The sequence below is a fragment of the Ursus maritimus genome, unplaced genomic scaffold (assembly GCF_017311325.1).
Source record: "Ursus maritimus isolate PB19 unplaced genomic scaffold, ASM1731132v1 scaffold_16, whole genome shotgun sequence".
Lineage (NCBI taxonomy): Eukaryota > Metazoa > Chordata > Mammalia > Carnivora > Ursidae > Ursus > Ursus maritimus.
The window spans coordinates 21,495,024-21,515,860 of NW_024424008.1; positions in this window are offsets into that span (position 1 = coordinate 21,495,024).

The following is a 20,837-nucleotide window of genomic DNA, read 5'->3' on the forward strand; positions in this document are numbered from 1 at the left end:
TTTTTTTTTTCTCTATATTGCCTAATCAAGAGTTCAAGGCATTGGAAACTTAGAAGTAAGTACCAGAGCACAGAGAGTGTTCCAAGAGATTTACTCACTTCTAGCCCAATAAGTGAACAAAGGAACACCTACCTAATGCTCAGAGAGAGTTTGGAATCTATTCCTTCACCCCACCCTTTCTTTTTCTCTATTTTCTTATTGTCCTCTGATAGTGATTGCAAGTGGTGGCAATGGGAGATTACAGAAGGCAAAACTCCGAAGGAGGAGAAATTTAGCTGGTTTATAGTTTGGTGTCTGACATTAACTTGGGAAATTCTGTTATTGTGTTCCAAATATATCTTTTGTTCCTTTCTCTCTATTTTTCCTTCTGCAGGTGTTCCCATTGCACATAAGTTATGCTTTTTATAGTTGTTCCACAGTCCTTAGGTATTGTGTTGTCATTTTTTTCCCAGTCTTTATTCTGTTTCCTTCTGATTTTCAAGGATTTTATTGATATGTCCTCCAGTGTACATATTCTTTCTTCAGCCATCTCCAGTTTACTAATAAGCCCATCAAAAACATTCTTCATTTCTCTTACAGAGGTTTTGTTTGTTTGTTTGTTTTAAAAATCTCTAACATTTTCATTGTTGTTGTTCTTTCCTAGGACTCCCTTTCTCTGCTTATATTTCCAATCTGGTCTTGCATGCTCTGTACATTATCCATTAGAGTTTTTAATATATCAATCACAATAGTTTAAAATTTCTGATAGTTTCAACATCTCTGATATGTTTAATTCTGATGCTTGCTCTGTCTTCTCAATTTTTCTTTCTTGCCTTTTGGTTTGCTTTGTAATTTTTTTTCTTGATAGCCGAACATGATATACTAGGGACAAAGAACTGCTGTAAATAGGATTTTAATAATATGGTGGTGAGGTATGGGGGTAGGGAGAAGCATTCTGAAGTCCTATTATTAGGTCTCAGTCTTAGTGAGCCTCTGCCTCTGTCTGAACTATGGAATTCATCAGTGTTTCTTAGTTTTTTTTCCTCCCCTCTTAGATGGGACGGAGTGTTTATAGTGGGAATGGAGTTAGGTATTTCCCTTTCCCAGGTCAGTTAGGCTCTAATACACTAGTAGGTTAGGTCCTGGCAAATCAGTTTCTCTTAAGAGAAGGACTTGTTATGAAGAAGGAAGTTCCCCGGTGTGTTTCAAAATGATTCCTTTCCTACTCCTCCTGCTGGAAGTCTGAGATTTTTTTTCTGATACATATGCTGTGGGACTCTGGTCTAGCTCCTGGAAGTAAATCTCATAATATGTGGGGATCCTCCTCTGACTAAGTCACCCTGGAGTTTTTAATTCTTAGAGTTGTCTGCCCTGAGCTTCCAGCAATTCATCCTTTATGGTTCAGGCTTTCTTACAAAGCCACTGGCTGCTGACGCAGTTTCTGCTCATGAGTCTCTACTCCAGTAAGTGGCAATTCCCTGTATTTGCCTGTATTGCCAGTCTTGGAAATGGCAGTTTGGCCTGCGTCCTCCCCTGTCTTATGCACCCAACAAGAGTTGATTTTTCAATCTGTTCAGCTTTATACTTGTTGTTAATTAGGATAGAGATGAGACTTCTGACTTCTTTACATTCAGAACCAGTAACCAGTAACTATTACTTCATTTTAAAAAGTGGACCAACATGTTCTATTACCCACACAACTGAGAACTCAAATTTTTCTCTTGATTTCCCATTTTATATTTTAAAAACATATATGATGCTTAGTTGCTTATGATCTGTTTAGCCCTGTCAATAAAATGTACAACAGGGATTCATTTCTTCATTTTTCTTGTTTAACATAGGTTTCATTAAGGAAAACATACAAATAATTCCAGTTAAAATGACAACTGATATTAATATGCAAAAGAACTTACAAAAATCCTTACATGTAGATATTATTAGGTGTTATTATTTTCCTTTGATAAATAACAAAACAAGATTAGGTTACTGACATGTCATCCTGGCAACAAAATTGTAACTACAATGTTCACTTAAGGTTAACCTTTTTCAGAAGTGTATCATTAATCACATCTAAAGAGATTCTTTTTCAGGACTTTAAAAAAAAAAGAACTTCATTGGATACATAAAAAGCAATGACTTATGGTAGCTTTAAGAATATTTTTTTTAAAGATTTTGTTTATTTTATTTGACAGAGAGAGAGAAAGAACACACAAACAGGAGGAAGGGCAGAGGAAGAGGGAGTGACAGGCTCTCCACTGAGCAGGGAACCCAATGTGGGGCTTGATCCCAGGATGCTGGGATTATGACCTGAGCCAAGGGCACATGCCCAACCAACTGAGCCACCCAGGCACCCCTAAGAATAATTTATTAAGGTAAATGGGGATTGGAGTAAAGAAGAAATGCCAAACTTATCTCACTATAAACACATGGGGGTGATACACAAAGATAAACTCCAAATGGTTGAAAGACCTCTATGTGAGACAGGAATCCATCAAAATCCTAGAGGAGAACATAGGCTGCAACCTCTTTGACATTGGCCACAGCAACTGTTTTCATGACACATCTCCAAAGGCAAGAGAAACAAAAGAAAAAATGAACTTGTGGGACTTCATCAAGATAAAAAGCTTCTGCACAGCCAAGGAAACAGTCAAAAAAACTAAGAGGCAGCCCAAGGAATGGGACAAGATATTTGCAAATGACACTACAGATAAAAGACTGGTATCCAAGATCTACAAAGAACTTCTCAAACTCAATACACAAGAAACAAATAAACAAATCAAAAAATGGACAGAAGATATGAACAGACACTTCCAATGAGGACATGCAAATGGCTAACAGACACATGAAAAAATTTTCAAAATCATTAGCCATCAAGGAAATTCAAATCAAAACCACACTGAGATACCACCTTAAGCCAGTTAGAATGGCAAAAATTGACAAGGCAAGAAACAACAATTGTTGGAGAGAATGTGGAGAAAGGGGATCCCTCCTACATTGTTGGTGGGAATGCAAGTTGGTACAGCCACTCTGGAAAACAGTGTGGAGGTCCCTTAAAAAGTTAAAAATTGAGCTACCCTATGATCCAGCCATGGCACTACTGGGTATTTACCCCAAAGATACAGGCGTAGTGAAGAGAAGGGTCATATGCACCCCAATGTTCATAGCAGCATTGTCCACAATAGCTAAATCGTGGAAGGAGCCAAGATGCCCTTCAACAGATGACTGGATTAAGATGACGTGGTCCATATACACAATGGAATATTACTCAGCCATCAAAAAGAATGATTTCTGCAACATGGACGGAACTGGAGGAGATAATGCTAAGCGAAATAAGTCAAGCAGAGAAAGACAATTATCATATGGTTTCACTCATTTATGGAACATAAAAAGTAGGAAGATTGGTAGGAGAAGAAAGGGAAGAAGAAAGGGGGGATAAACAGAAGGGGGAATGAACCACGAGTGACTATGGACTCTGGGAAACAAACTGAGGGCTTTGGGGGGGTGGGGGAATGTGATAGGCTGGTGATGGGTATTAAGGAGGGCACGTATTGCATGGTGCACTGGGTGTTATATGCAAGTAATGAATCATGGAACTTTACATCATAAACTAGGGATGTACTGTATGGTGACTAACATAATATAATAAAAAATATTATTAAAAAAATAATAAACACATGGGTGTGAAGTGAATATCAGATTATGTATTTTATACAAGGATATAAACATAGCATGGTTCTAGTTTTCATGACCCTGAGATTATGACCTGAGCTGAAATAAAGAGTCGGACACTTAACTGACTAAGTCTTCCAGGTGCCCTGTAAAATATTTTTAAAATGTTGTTTTTCTCAATTTTGAGGCCCTAAGAAGAGGCTGGTGAGTTTCCTTTTTTGGGCAGTTGATTAAATCCATATCCCAACACTTCCCTTATCAGGGCTAGGGGTTCTCACAATCAGGGAACACTATGTATTGGCCCTAGTTGCCCCAGGGCCAGATAGCAGAGAGCCAGCAACATTTACAATGTCCCTAATCCCTGGAAATTATTCAAATTATCCAACCCACACAGAGCCTCTGAAATCTGGCTAACCCTACCCCTACAGCTCCAGCATGCTATTACCCTGTCCCCAGGTACAAATTCCTGTGGCCTTGTCTGGCAGCCTTCTCTGGTTTGGAGCTGGAAGAAGGAGTTCTGCCTTTCATCTATCCAGATGTCATTGTGCAGTATCCTACCATCAAAAGAATATTTAAAGTCTTATAAAGTAGAAATTCTGAGACTTTACATTCTTTGTCTACTTATTCATTTGTCAACCATGCTCTATACTTCCTCTGTGTTCTTTGGGGTATTTGTTTCCTTTTTCCATTTATTGAAGACAAACTGATAACTATGCCAGTGCACAGTATGTAGTATGAGCAAAGAGCATCAGGTGAAAAGTAGTAGGAAATGGGACTGAGAAGTTTCAGAAAGGGAAAAATTAAAGAGCACTTTATATTATATTAATGCCCAGAATTTGGCCTTTATTTTGTAGATTACCAGAAGGTAATAAAGGGTTGTAAACAGACCCTAATTCGATCAGGTTTGTTGCTGACCAGCTAGGGAGAGGTAGAGCGTGAATTGGTATAGACTTACCAATGTTTACATAAATTGTTGTTGTTGTTGTTTTCTCTCTAATAGACATGAACTGTGGGATTCTGTCTCCTGATCTAATTTAAAGTAGGAAGATTTATAGTTTAAAGTGTGTGTGTACCAGACATTTAGCCAACTCTGGTTACTGAATTCTTCATTTTCAGTTTACCCTGGAGCTGTTGGAGGGAAAGATGTGATGTTCTGACAAGGTTAAAAAGATCTAAAGCTGTTTATAGAAATGCAATAGACAATACAGTTGCTATCAGAATGGAGAGCTAGCCATTGACAGTGGGCTAGACGTCAGACTGTGCACTTTGTTTTAGTGCTCTACAGAAAACTATATTGATTTAGCAGAATCTTGTCAAGACTTCCTGCCCTTAGTCTCAAGTCGATAATATTGAAAACACCTTTGTCCACACGAGTTGAAAATGTATTGTCTTCTATACTTTCCTATTGAATATAAACTTCAATGGCCATAAATTCAAATGTTATTATGAAAGCCAGGCTTAATTTAAATATAAATAGTAATATTTCCTTTCCTTCTATCAGTATTTCCTTCCCGAGAAATATAATTTCAAAGACAAAGTATGTATTATCTATGCAATTAGAACTTTTGGTTCTGATCAAAACAAGAGCATTCTTAAATTATTTACCTTCCAAATTATAACACCTTAGTTTATCAGAGAAGTTGTATGTCATGCTTTAGGAAATACTATATTTTGGAATTAACAACTGTTCCTTCATTTTGGTGGGAGATTGCAAATTAAGATACAAGAGTATTGCATGGCTATGGTGCAGAAATGTATTAGCAACAGGGATGGCTAATAACTATTAAGCACATTTAAAGTCAGATACTGTTACATAACTCAATCCTCACAATTACCTTTTAGATACATGTTCTTATTTAGCTCTTTTTGAAGGTTAAAAATTGAGGCATGAAAGTTTCAAGTGATATGGTTAAGATCACAAAACTGGAAACTGTGGCTAAGTTTGGAAACAATAGTGTGATTTGAGTCTACCACATAATCACTGTAATTGTCATTAGCCATTCACAAATAATGTAATCACTTCCCTAGAGCACAGAATTGGTCTTTTCCCACCTATTTAAATTAGACCCAGGCATGTGACTTGCTGCAGCCAAGGAAATGTAAACAGCGGTAGCATGTGACACTTCAAAGTGGAAACAGAAAAAAAAAAATCAAAATGAAGTAAGCATTAGTAAGAGTCACTCTAGAGTCAAAAAGACATTGAGGGGGGCGCCTGGGTGGCACAGCGGTTAGGCGTCTGCCTTCGGCTCAGGGCGTGATCCTGGCATTCTGGGATCGAGCCCCACATCGGGCTCCTCTGCTGGGAGCCTGCTTCTTCCTCTCCCACTCCCCCTACCTGTGTTCCTTATCTGCCTGGCTGTCTCTCTGTCAAATAAATACATAAAATCTTAAAAAAAAAAAAAAAGACATTGAGGAAGTAGGTCCCATGTAAGTCTTCTGTTTCAATTCTCAGAACACCATGAACTTTTGACTTTTGTTAATTGCAACTTGAGCACCTCCTGGAACAGAGTCTTCTACTTTGGACTGAAAGAGATACACTGTGACACCTGTTCACTAAGAAGCCAGTTGTGTATTAGTCAGTTGAAATTCTACTGACACCAATCAAAATTTTTTTCAAAACAAGTTATATAACCCTTTTATGTATTTTTTTTTCTTTCTAAGTTGTGCTCCCTGCTTACAATTCAGAGCACATTTTCAACTTTGTCAACTCTGTTTCTCCCAGATTACAATCCCTAAAACCCAAAATAATGCTTTTGATTGCTTTACAGTCTCTTCTTGATCAACATTACTTGGCAGAGTCATCAGGATCCAAGTGCCTTAAGTTCATCACTGGCATTGCTGTGGGTTTGAGTTAAGATGTCTACAAGAGTCCATTGCTTTTTGTCATCTCCTGGGTGGCTTATGGTCATGGTGGTAAATCCTCTTGGTTTTGAACCTCCCACCTTGGCTGAGGTTCAGGACTTTATTTGGATGTCTTCTTTTGCTAGCTTTTGTCCTCACTCATTTCTGAGGGGACAATTCCATCTTCACTCATTTTGAGAGGAAGAGTTGGGTTTCAGATTCTTGGTGACTACTCAACTATGGGAAATAATTCTTCTAAGGGGGTTTCTGATAATCAGCCTCTTCTGGAACTCCTGCAGGATTTATTTTTAAGGAATATGACCCTTCTGGCTCTAAAATTTTACCCTATTGGACTGATATTACCCAGGATGATTTAAAACTTAATAGGTCAAAATGGAGCGCTTTTGATATCCCAAAATTGGACTACTTAGCACACAACTGGAAAAGTGTTATAAAACCAAACAAAATGAATGTGTTGCCCATTTTATTTGGTACCTGGGTCATTCCAAATGTATTCAGGACTCTAAAATCACCTTTTTACAAAATACCACTTCTAAGTTAATTGAGGTGAACAAACAGTTGAAGGAAGACCCTCTTCCATCTTCTGGGATTCATTAACGATAATTTTCATAGATTAAGATTTTTTTTTTAAAGAAGAATGCTGATTTGTCATTCTCACATGTCAATAAGACTTCTTGTATAAGTGTCAAGATGGATCCTCTTGTACTAAAATCCATGCTAGGGCAAACAGGAAAATAAAGGATATTTAGTTTATGAAAATGCCTTCTCTTTCTCTCTCTCTCCTTACAAACACACACACACACACACACACACACACACACACACACACACACACACACACACACACTGTGTTTCAAACTCTGATGTATTAGCCACAGAAATAGTTTCTGGCATATGGCCAGGGCTTAAAAGACTTTGTTCAAGAAGAAAAACACTTCTTTGGCAATAAGCAAATCTAAATTTTTACATACTCAACTTCTCTCTAGAGAATCAGTGTTGGTAGGTGGTATACTGAATTATGTATTACAAGCATATGCTTGTATTTCCCACACCTGCTAATGTGGGGAGATCTAGGGACAAGAAAATCAAGAAGTTTCAGGAAGAGACATATGTAACATTGGCAAACATAACCTAAGAATCATGATGAACATAATTTTTGTAAATGATAAAACACTGTTTTGTAATTGTGATTATAATACACATGAGAGTACAACTATTCAGACACAATAGAAAGAAGATTTCCCAAAAAATTCAGACAGGTCTGGTATAACATGAGATAGTTCTGATTAAATTTTTACCTTTCAGAGGGACTGTTATATATACCAGAATCTTACCTCTAATATTCAGGAAGGGCTTTTTCAGTGTATACCTGTATAAATAAAGCTTGGAGAAGTTCCCAAATTAGGGTTTTATAAAGATAACTGGTAGATATACTAGGAGTAGCTGAACCCCCCAAATGAAGAAATGGGTACAATTCATTATGCATGTATCATACAACAAAATACAAGATGTATGGTGGGTTCTGAAATGAGCCTCACCTTCTTCCCAGGAAGAGCTAATAATTTTTAACTATTGGTGTAGATAATCTCTGTGAGAGTGCATTCTTCATCTTTTTCTGGCCACTTTATGCACTTCTTTTGTGAAGTAAACTCTGGAATGTCTTTTTTTTTCAGGATTCTTAGTGTTCTGTCTCCACCTATGTGCTTTATCTGTCAGCAGTTGCTACAGAAGACACAATCATAAATCTCAGTAGATTCAAAAATAAACATTTTATTCTTGTACATTTTAGGGTCAGCTGAAGGAGCTCAGTAAATTCTTATCATTGGTTTGTTAGGATTTTTCATCCATAAATATGCGCTCAAAACCCAAACCTACCTCTTCACTTGTTAATGGAACTAGCTGGATGGTTCTGCAGCTCTTTGTTCTCTCTTATCCCTATATTTGTGTCTATAGCCTTCCTCTTTATTACTCTGTCTGCCACTAGCTAATAAGCATTGTGACAGCATGAATGACTTTTCAATACTTTCCCTCTTTCTCTCACTTTACTTCCATAGGGTTCAAGAGAAGAACTAATATTTATCCTCAGCAATCACAAGGTAAAATAATCATTGGTTTACCTATATATTATTTTCTTTGGACATTGAACTCCTTTGTAGCAGGTGTTACATATTAGTTACTTTGTATTATCAACTTCAGTGCCCAGGACAGTGTTTCTCAAATTTTAATATGCATCGAATCACCTGAAATGTTAAAATATAAGATCTGATTCAGTGGGTCAAAGTTTAAGCCTGATATTCTGTCTTATTTACAAGCATTCAGTTGATACTGGTACTTCTGGTGCACAGATCATAATTTGAGACACAAGGATGAAACTGCGTTTTGTAAAAAAGAAATGTGGTTCTCCTCTTTGCTAGATCACCACACTCATCCCAGTATTATATTTTCTGATATGTTACTTAAATTTAAACAGATGACTTAGATCCTTGACAAAACAATTGAATACTTAATGAAAAAGAGGAAACGTGTACTAGGGTGTATGCAGAAGAGGTAAGCATAGGTCTGTCTCCTCTATGTTCTCAAATCACAAAATATAACATTCACCTTCTCTTGGTCTATTGCATTTAAAGGAGTCCTTCTAATGTAAAGTACTTACTACTCTGCCATAGTAATTTTTTAATAAATGACAAACTAACTTAGCCATCTCACCAAATTATGTAACCCAAATCAAGTTCTGCTTAACCTTAATGATATATAAAAAATATTCTTCATTGTCATATAAATTGAGTATGCTTTGCATATCTTGCATAATCTGAATAATTAATCCTCTCTCTTAGAGAATTTCTACGTTCCAGATTCATTTTTTTTCATTCAGTAATCATGATATCTCAGCTTATTTTATGCCTAAATCTATTTTTAAAAATGCCTTCTCTAGTTTCTGTTGTATTTTCTGCAGTTTTCACGTCCTTTTGTATGTGACATATCCTCAGGGTAAAGTTCAAATCAAGGTTGTCTGTAAGACGCTTTGAGTCTTTTAAGATGATACTTAAGAAGTTGTCTCAGTGAAACAAATGGTCTTTTTTTTAAGATTTTATTTATTTGAGAGAGAGTGAGAGAGATCACAGAGGGAGGGGGGTGGGAGCAGCAGACTTGCTCCTGAGCAGAAAGCCGGATGCAGGGCTCGATCCCAGGACCCCGAGATCATGACATGAGCTAAAGGCAGACACTTAATTGACTGAACCACCCAGCTGCCCAAAACAAAATATCTTATAAAATTCTAAATGCATAATCTCAGAAGCCTAATCCCCAAAATAACTATGAGTAAATCTAGAGAGAGAGGTTTGTCTCACAAATATTATAGGCTTAGCTTTTGTTTAATGGAGTGGAATATAACCTGATGGAAAACCCACAAAAGTTTAAGGGTGTTGTGTTGGCTCAGACTATAAGGTACTAAGATAGATCAAATTGCAAGAAGGTCTTTGGACTCTCAATTTTCTGTTTGTGATGGGAATGAAGAGAAAGCTATGAAGCAGCAATCGTGGGACATTGCTATATGCTTACTATTTCTCTCCTTTTAAATGAACTATCTGTTATCATTACCTGCCATTGTCTCACGGTAGAATGGTGATCACGTTTTCATATCTTAAATTTTTTTAAGTTTTCATTTTAATTACAGTTAGTTAAAATAAGGGGTTGTGTTAGTTTTGGGGGTACAATGTAGTGATTCACCAATTCCATGCATCACCCAGTGCTCATTACAACAAGTGTACTCCTTCATCCTCATCACCTGTTTAACCCACCCCACCTATCTCCCCTCTGGTAACCATCAGAATGTTCCCTATAGCTAAGAGTCTGTTTCTTGGTTGGGCTCTTTCTCTCTCTTTTTTCTTCCTTTGTTCATTTGTTTTGTTTCTTAAATTCCACATATGAGTGAAATCATATGGTATTTGTCTTTCTCTGACTTATTTTGCTTAGCATCATAATCTAGCTCCATCCATGTCATTACAAATGGCAACATTTCATTCCTTTTTATGGCTAATATCCCATTGTGTGTGTGTGTGTGTGTGTGTGTGTGTATGTGTGTGTGTGTGTAGCACTTCTTTCTTCTGTATCCATTCATCTAGCAATGGACATTTGGGCTGCTTCCATATCTTGGCTATTGTAAATAATGTGCAATAAACATAAGAGTGCATATATCCTTTTGAAATACTATCTCTGTAATCTTTGGGTGAATACCCAGGAGTGTGATTACTGGGTCATAAGGTAGTTCTATTTTTAACTTTTTGAGGAACCTCTGTACTACTTTCCACAATGGCTGCACCAGTTTGCATTCCCACCAAAAGTGCAAGAGTGTTCACCTTTCTCCACATCCTTACCAACACCTGTTGTTTTTTGTATTGTTTATTTTAGCCATTTTGACAGGTGTGAGGTGATATCTCATTGCAGTTTTGATTTGGATTTCCCTGAGGGTAAGTAATGATGAACATCTTTTCATGTGTCTATTGCATCTGTATATCTTCTTTGGAGAAGTGTCTGTTTATGGCTTCTGCCCATTTTTTAATGGATTATTTGGGGAAGGGTGTTGGGTTTTGTAAGTTATTTACATATTTTGGATATTAATCCCTTACTGGATATGTCATTTGCAAGTTATCTCCTTCCATTCTGTAGGTTGCCTTTTAGTTTTGTTGATTGTTTCCATCTATGAGCAGAAGCTTTTTATTTTGATGTAGTCCCAGTTTATTCTTGCTTTTGTTTCACTTGCCTCAGGAGACATATCTAAAAAAAGTTGCTATGGCTGATGTCAAAGAGGTTACTGCCTGTTCTCCTTGAGGGTTTTGGTGGTTTCCTGTCTCACATTTAGGTCTTTCATCCATTTTGAGTTTATTTTTGTGTATGGTATAAGAAAGTGGTCCAGTTTCTTTCTTTTGCATGTTGTCATCCAGTTTTCCCAACAGCATTTGTTGAAGAGACTTTTTCCCATTGGATATTCTTTACTGCTTTGTTGAAGATTAATTAACCGTATAGTTGTGGGTTTATTTCTGGGTTTTCCATTCTGTTCCATTGAGCTGATCATGTTTTTAGCATATAACCTGTCTTTTTTAGCTCAAGGTCTCTGTATCAGAGGAGCTATACCCACAGGGCAGCAATAATGTGTCTTTTCTATATCTGGACTTAATTTAAAGGATTAGATCCTAGATTCCAATTCTGATGTCACCTCATAGGATTGTTGAATAAAGTATTTCTATACTATCTCACATAGAGAGGATGCTTAGCATGCAGCAGTGTGATTCCAATAATTTGTGTTTACAATGCCTCTGTACCATTAATCAAAGCCAATGGTCAGCATTTGTAAATTTAAAGTTTCAATAGGCTTTATACCTCTTTATTCCAATTTTCTTATTTAATTGATGGAAAGGCTAATACCTAGCATGTTTAGGAGATTGTATGTTATTCTGTTCCTAACAGTGTTAGTGTGTTTGATTCTTTCTTTCTTTCTTTCTTTCTTTCTTTCTTTCTTTCTTTCTTTCTTTCTTTCTTTCTTCTTTCTTCCTTCCTTCCTTCCTTCCTTCCTTCCTTCCTTCCTTCCTTCCTTTTTTTCTTTTCTTCTCTCTTTCATTCATTCTCCCTTCCCTTCCCTTCTCATCTACCTACCCACACTATATCAGGTTTCTCTGCATAACGATATCAGAGTTTATAAAGTTTACTTTCAAAACATGATCCACCATGTTTAACATCCTTAAATTTCAGTGATTTTTTCTTTTTTTTAAGATTTTATTTATTTATTTGACAGAGATAGAGACAGCCAGCGAGAGGGAACACAAGCAGGGGGAGTGGGAGAGGAAGAAGCAGGCTCATAGCGGAGGAGCCTGATGTGGGGCTCGATCCCATAACACCAGGATCACGCCCTGAGCCGAAGGCAGATGCTTAACTGCTGTGCCAGCCAGGCGCCCCTCAGTGATTTTTTCAATTTTTCAAAAGTCTAGTTGAGCAAAACACAATTTTATATATATATAGCCAAAGACTAAGACCACTTACCCTTGTAATTAACATGATTTTCACAGAAAATGTGTAGCAGAATCTGCATTTCCCCACCTTATAGAGGTCTAATCTATTCTTAACCTCTCTCTAAGTGGAATAATATTGTGGATAATAGTTTCCTTCTTTAAACATGAGGGGAACAGGCATTTGTGGAGGAGCATCTGAGAAAACGTATATAGATTAGAATTTGTGAAAGAAAGTATAGATAGAATGAGCACCGTGTAGGAGGAAGCCTGAAGAGAGATCCTCATAAAGAAGAACTAGAACAAGGGACACACATATACAGTGGTGGTGAGGGAGAACCCAAACATCAGATGTTATATATGATATTAGGGGGAAATTGGAAGAAGTGATTATTTCTGCTTGTTTTTATGTCATTTGGCCATTCTAATCAGGTTGTTGATGAGAAAGAACTTAAATAAATTATATAATCATTATTAAGATAATCTCTGTGTAGAATTGTTAAAATAATTTCGGTGTACTGAAGTTGTTTAGACATTAGAAGTTTCTATTTCTGAATATTAAATATTATGTAATCCCAGCAACATGTAGATCCCAGGTATTGGACTAAATGGCACTCCTTAAAGTAGTGACTGAACAGAAATGAATGAACTAATCTCTACATGTAAAAGTCATCAAGAATAAGGTATAAATACTGCTTTTAAGGACTAAACTAGTTAAGTTGTATTGTTTATAAAATATTAATTTGTTTGACCTAAAAGAGACAGTTTAATACTTTTAATTCTACACATTAACGGCTGGGTGAATACTGTGTAATTGTGCTTTCCTTGGGACTCGATACACCCATTTATTGTGGAAGGTAAAGGCTACTAATGAAAGCTCAGGGCAAGATATAAAATTTACAGGCCACATTCTTTTTGAGCCATGTTTCAAAAGGCTGCAAATTTTTTGCTACTGAAAGAAATGAACATTTAACATTATTGGGTTTTTACTCCCATTTCATCTAATTAATGTATTATTTTAATGAGGATTAGATGTTGATTAGATATAATGACTGCTAATGATCATATGTACTAATTTTAGACAGATGTTAAGGGATTTATTCTAAAAAATACCTCCTGTAGTAAATCTCAGGAGAAGCTAGTGAGAGAAAGTCAGATCCTTCTGCATTTACCATGGTAATGAATTAACCGTGACCTGAAGAAACAAAATGATTTGGCTCACATACAGAATGGAAATAACAGGTGTTTACAGTGCTTTAAAATTTGAATGTAAAATATTTTTAGAAGTGTTGACACACTGAAGAAGATGAAGGTTTTCAGAGCAGAATGAAGAATCCTTGGATTTCTGTTATATTTGTTTTAGAGCTAGTAGTGTCTTTATAGATGGATTTGTCCAGCCTCACCCAATGAAGTTTCTAATTCATCCAAAGTCAAGTAGGATATGTAGAAATTAAATACCAGGTCTGTGTTCTCATTTTTCACATGTATGGCCCTGAAGGGTCATTTGCTTGGGGAAATTTCTTAGATATTTAATTCAACAAATTTCATTTTATTCAATTTTATGTATTATTTATGTGAATGCACAGTAGTAGGCAGGGAACCATGATCCATGTAAAGAAATTCTTTGCTACTTTAGGTATTCTAGGGATTAAAGTAGAAAACAAAATGGATGGTTTACCATCCTGAAGGGGATCAATATCAATATCTTTGGATTTGAAGTCAGTAACACATGTGATTACCTTGTAATTCTTATATTTAGGCTAGCTGTTTTAAGAAAACCTCAGATGTCCATGGTTTAACCCCTTAGGTTTAAAACTCATTCATATGGTAGTCTAGTGAGGAGTTCGGTGGGTAGCTTTCCTTATGGTGATTTATAGTTTCAGGTATCTTCTATGTTCTGGGTTTGTTAATCTCCTAGAGGTTCAGAGTCCTCCACTGAATTAAATGTTGATTACATATAATACAGCTAGTGAATTGGAGAGTCACAGAAAGGTTTTAAGGACCATGGTCAATTAGTAGTACCCCTCACTTCCTTCCACATTTCATTGGCTGGCATTTGGTCACATGGTCCCACTTAACTAAAAAGCAGGATAAGAAATGTAACCCATTCTTTTGATCATGAAAAAATAGATAGAATTTTACATGTTTTCCATAACCTCTTTGTCCACTTTTTTAAAAAAATTAACAATCTCCCAGATTTCTCATGTTTCTGTGACAACAGACTGTTAAGTTAATAATGTATTACTACTCATATTTTGATTAGTTCAACAGGAAATAGGGATTTTCCTCAGGATAAGAAAGGACATATATTAATTTTTTTGTCATGAAATTTTTTTGTGTGCAGTAAGAAAAGTGGTTCAGAAGTCTCAGGAGTTTAGCTTCGATTTCAGTTTTAACTCTTCCTAGCTGTGTGACTCAGCCCAATCACATCACCCCAAGTAAACATAATAATACCAGACTTATCAACCAGACTGTTTGATAATTTTTAAACTTCCAGTAGGCTTTATTTTTAGAATAGTTTTAGGCTCACAAAAAAATTTGAGAAGAAAGTACAGTGAGTTCCTGTATATATGCTGATACTTCTCCTTTACCTGCCCCACCATAAACACAGCCTCCCCAACTATCAACATCTCCTACCAGAATGGAACATTTGTTATAATAGATAAACCCACACTGACATGTCATGATCACCTAAAGTCCATAGTTTGGTTTTGTTCATTTTGTAATATGCATTTAAATTTCTTCTGTCTTTTCATGGGTTGCTAGGTCATTTCTTTTTAGTGCTGAATAATATTCCATCTACCACAGTTTATTTATTCATTCATCCACTACGGGACATCTTGATTGCTTCCAGGTTTTGACAATTGTGAATAAAGCTACTATAAACATGCATGTGGAGGTTTCGGTGTAGACATGTTTTCAACTTTTTTGAGTAAATGCCAAGCAGGGTGATTGCTGGATTATATAGTAAGATTATATTTTGTTTCGCAAGAAACTGTCAAATTGTCTTCCAATGTGTTGTACCATTTTGCATTCCCAACAATAACAACTGTCAGTTTTTTATAGACAAACTTTGTTTTATTGTTATTTATTCACTTTATTGCACTTTGCCAGTGTTGAGTTTTTTCACAAATTGAAGGTTTGTGCCGACCCTGCATCAAGCAAGTCTCTTGGCACATTCCTCCCACAGCATTTATTCAATTAGTATCGCCATGTCACACTTTGGTAATTCTTGTAAAATCTCAAAATTTTTCATTATTATTATATTTGTTATGGTGGTTCATGACCAGTGATCTGTGATGTTACTATTGTAATTGCTTGGGGGTGCCACAAACCGTGCCCAAATAGGACAGTGAAGTTAACTAATAAATGTGTGTATTCAGACTGCTCTACCAATTGGCCCTTCTCCTTCTTTTCCCCTCTAATCAAGGCACCCTATTCTCTGAGACATAACCATGTTGAAATTAGACTAATTAATAACCCTACAATGGTCTCTAAGTGTTTCAGTAAAAGAAAAGTTTATTTCTCACTTTATTTTATTTTTTCTCCCAAGTTTTTATTTAAATTCCAGTTAGTTAACATACAGTGTAATATTGGTTTCAGGTGTAGGATTTAATGATTCTTCACTTACATACAACACCCAGTGCTCATCACAAGTGCCATCTTTTATACCCACCTCCCATTTAACCCATTCCCCCACCTACTTCCCCTCCAGCAAATCTCAGTTTGTTCTCTATGGTTAAAAGCCTGTTTTATGGTTTACCTCTCCTTTCCCCCACTGTGTTCATATGTTATATTTCTTAAATTCTACATGAATGAAATCATATGGTATTTTCTTTCTCTGACTGACTTACTTCACTTAGCATAATACTCTCTAGCTCCTTCCAAGTCATTTTAAATGGCAAGATTTCATTCTTTTAAGATATATTTATTTATTTTAGAGAGGGGGGAGGGGCAGAGGGAGAATCTTAAGTGGATTTCACACTGAATGAGGAGTCCAACGCAGCTAAAATGAAGAGTTGGATGCTTAACCAACTGTGCTACCCAGGTGCCCCACCTTTTTAAAAAAAGGTTTATTTATTTATTTGAGAGACAGAGAGAAGATTTTGTTCTTTTTATGACTGAGTAATATTCCATTGTATATATATACCACCTCTTCTTTATCCATTCATCAATCAATGAACATTTGGGCTCTTTCCATAATTTGGCTATTGTTGATAATGGTGCTATAAACATTGGGGTGCATGTGCCCCTTTCAATCAGTATTCTTGTATCTTTTGGGTAAATACCTAGTAGTGCAATTGCTGGATGGTAGGGCAATTCTATTTTTAACTTTTTGAGGAAACTCCATACTGTTTTCCAGAGTGGCTGCACCAGTTTGCATATCCACCAAAAGTGTAAGAGGGTTCCCCTTTCTCTGCATCCTTGCCAGCACCCGTTGTTTCTGTGTTGTTAATTTTAGCCATTCTGACAAATGTGAGGTGGTATCTCATTATGGTTTTGATTTGTATCTCCCTTATGATAAGTGATATTGAGCATCTGTTCTTGTGTCTGTTGGCCCTCTGGATGTCTTCTTTGGAAAAATATCTGTTCATGTCTTCTTCCCATTTCTAACTGGATTATTTGGGTTTTGGGGGGGGTGTTAAGTTTGATAATTTCTTTATAGATTTTGAATACTAACACTTTATCAGATATGTCATTTGAAAAAATCTTCTCTCATCCTGAAGGCTGTCTTTTAGTTTTGTTAATTGTTTCCTTTGTTGTGCAAAAGCTTTTTATCGTGATGAAGTCCTAGTAGTTTATTTTTGCTTGTCTCCCTTGTCTCAAGAGACATATCTAGAAAGAAGTTGCTATGGCCAATGCCAAAGAGGTAACTGGCTGTGTTCTTCTCGAGGGTTTTGGTGGTTTCCTGTCTCACATTTAGGTCTTTCAGCCATTTTGAATTTATTTTTTTTATGGTGAAATAGTAGTCCAGTTTCATTCTTCTGCATGTGGCTGTCCAGTTTTCCCAACACCATTTGTTGAAGAGAGTGTTGTATAGTCTTTCCTGCTTTGAAGAAGATCAGTTGACTGTATAGTTGTGGGTCCAATTCTTGGTTTTCTATTATGTTCCATTGATCTATGTGTCTGTTTTTGTGCCAGTATCATACTGTCCTGATGACTACAACTTTGTAACATAGATTGAAGTCTGAAATTGTGGTACTTCCAGCTTTACTTTTCTTTTTCAAGATCACTTTGGCTATTGGTGGTCTTTTGTGTTTATATTTCTTAATTTAAATCAAAAACTAAAAATGATTAAGTAAGGAATGCATGTCAAAAGCCAAGAGAGACTAAAAGCAAGGCTTCTTGTACCAAACAGTTAGCTAAGTTGTGGGGTTGCAAAGGAAGGGTTCTTGGAGGACATTAAAAGCACTACTCCCATGAATACATTAATGATGAGAAAGTGAAACAGCCTCATTGGTGATAAGGAAAATGTGTGAGTGGTCTGGATAGAAGATCAAACCAGCCACAGTATTTCCTTAAACTTAAGTTTAATCCATACCAAGGCCCTAAATCTCTTTAATTCCATGAAGACTGAGAGAGGTGAGAAAACTGCAGAAGAATAGTTTGAAGCTAGCAGAGATTGGTTCATGAGGTTTAAGGAGAAAAGCCATCTCTGTAACATCAAAGTGCAAGGTGAAGCAGTAAGTCTTGATATAGAAACTGCAGAAAGTTATCCAGAAGATCTAGCTAGGTTAATTAATAAAGGTGGCTACACTCAACAGAAGATTTTCAATGTAGATTAAATAGCCTTATATTGGAAGAAGATACCATCTAGGACTTTCATAGCTAGAGAGGAAAAGTCAGTGCCTGGCTTCACAGCTTCAAAGCATAGGCTGACTCTCTTATTAGGGGCTAATGCAGCTGTAGACTTTAAGTTGAAGCCAATTCTTTTTAACCATTCCAGAAATCCTGGAGCACATAATAATTATGCTAAATCTACTCTACGTGTGCTCTATAAATGGAACAAGAAAACCTGGTTGATAACACATCCATTTACAATGTGTTTTCCTGATTACTTTAAGCCCACAGTTGAGACCTACTACTCTGAAAAAAAATTCTTTCAAAATATTACTGTTCATTCACAATACACCTGGTCACTCAAGAACTCTGTTGGAGATGCACAACGAGATGGATGTTTTCATGGCTGCTATCACAAAGCCCATCCTGCAGCTCGTGGATCAAGGAGTCATTTTGAATTTAAAGTCTTTTTTTTTAAAGATTTTATTTATTTATTCGACAGAGATAGAGACAGCCAGCGAGAGAGGGAACACAAGCAGGGGGAGTGGGAGAGGAAGAAGCAGGCTCATAGAGGTGGAGCCTGATGTGGGGCTCGATCCCAGAACTCCAGGATCACGCCCTGAGCCGAAGGCAGACGCTTAACCGCTGTGCCACCCAGGCACCCCATTGAATTTAAAGTCTTATAACTTAAGAATTACATTTTGTAAGGCTATAGCTTCCATATATAATGATTCTTCTGGTGGATCTGGGCAAAGTCAATTGAAAACCTTCTAGAAAGGGTTCCCCATTCTAGATGTCAGTAAGAACATTTGTGATTTCTGGGAAAAGGTCAAAATATCAACATCAATAGAAATTTGTAATAAATGGATTCTAACCACATAGATGACTTTGAGGGGTTCAAGACTTAAGTGGAGGAAATAACTGCAGATGTTATAGAGCAAATGTGGTAGAAATAGTGAGAAACTACAATAAAAGTGGAGCCTGAAGATGTGACTGAATTGCCACAATCTTATGATAAAACCTGAACAGATGAGGAGTTTTTTCTTATGGATGAACAAAGGAATTGGTTTCTTGAGATGGAAACTTCTCTTGGAGAATGTGCTATGAAGCCTGTTGAAATGATGCAAAGAATTTATATTATATAAACTTAGTTGATAAAACAATGGCAGGGTTTGAGAGGACTGACTTCAATGGTATCAAATAGCATAATGTGCTACCAAGAAATCATTCTTGAAAGGAAGTGTCAATAAATGCAGCAAACTTTATTATTTACTTATTTTAAGAAGTTGCCGCAGCCACCCTAACCTTCAGCAACCATCACCCTGATCAGTTAGTAGCCATCAGCATTGAGCCATGACCTTTCACCAGCAAAAAGATTATGACTCACTGAAAGCTTAGTTGATGGTTAGCATTTTTAGCAATAAAGTATTTATTAATTTAATTTTATACATTTTTAAAATATAGTGCTGTTGCATACTGAATAGACTACAGCATAGTGTAAACAAAAGTTTTATATGTACTGAGAAACCAAAAAATTCTTTTAACTCTCACTATTGTGATATTTGCTTTATTGTGATGGTCTGGAGCCAAACCCACAATATTTTTGAGGTACGACCCTATTTTGTTTTAAGCAGTGATAATTTTCTGATGTCATCTGGCCATTGTTTACATTAGTCTGCATTATGTCGCTGCCTTAGACCACTTACACTTGAGTTCACTATTGCCTGGGATGTTCGTTTCCCTAGATCCTTACAGATCTGTTTCCTTCTTGAAGTTTGAGCTTTAGCTCAAACCCACTTTTTTCCAAGAGGTTTTTTCTGAAACTCTTTCTGATCTATTACCCCTCCTGTCCCTTTTACTCCTGGTGATGACACTCTGTATATTTTCTTTAAGGCAGTTATCAATGAATACTAACAATGTCCACTAGAATGCAAGTTCTATAATAGGAACTCTGTCTTGCTCTATGACACATATGTGGTGAATTCATTGAAAGACTAGAACACACACGGCCATAACTATGTATTAGTAAAAATATTTGTTTGATCTTGGGCAAATTTTGTTTCATCTCTAGACATTCTGAATTTCTAGAGAACATTTCAGAGTCCTTTCTAAACGTAAGGTGGTCCTTCTGCTTCTTGTAGGTTCTCATGGACCACCTTGAGAAGGTAAGGCCTTTTGTTATATGGTTCATTTAAGAATTATGGGCTTAAGTAGCAGCCTACTGAAGAATTCTGCAATGAACCTCTTACTAATTGTGTGATTTGGGCTTTATGTGGGCTTCACCTGAGCAGTGGACAAACCAAGAGCATTTGCTTAAAGGGAGGGAAGTGCAACTAGGTGGTATGTTTTCCATATTCTCTGTCATTTTTATTTTGATCAATTGGGGTTCACAATTATTTTTTGGAACATTTGGTTTCAGGTGATGTACTCTTGCTGCTTATCATCTAATTTTCAAATTAGAATATAACTTTTCTCTATGTAGAGTATTTTAAAGCAGTTTATCATAAAAAAAAAACTTGTGAAGGCATGATGCAGGCTATCCAAAGG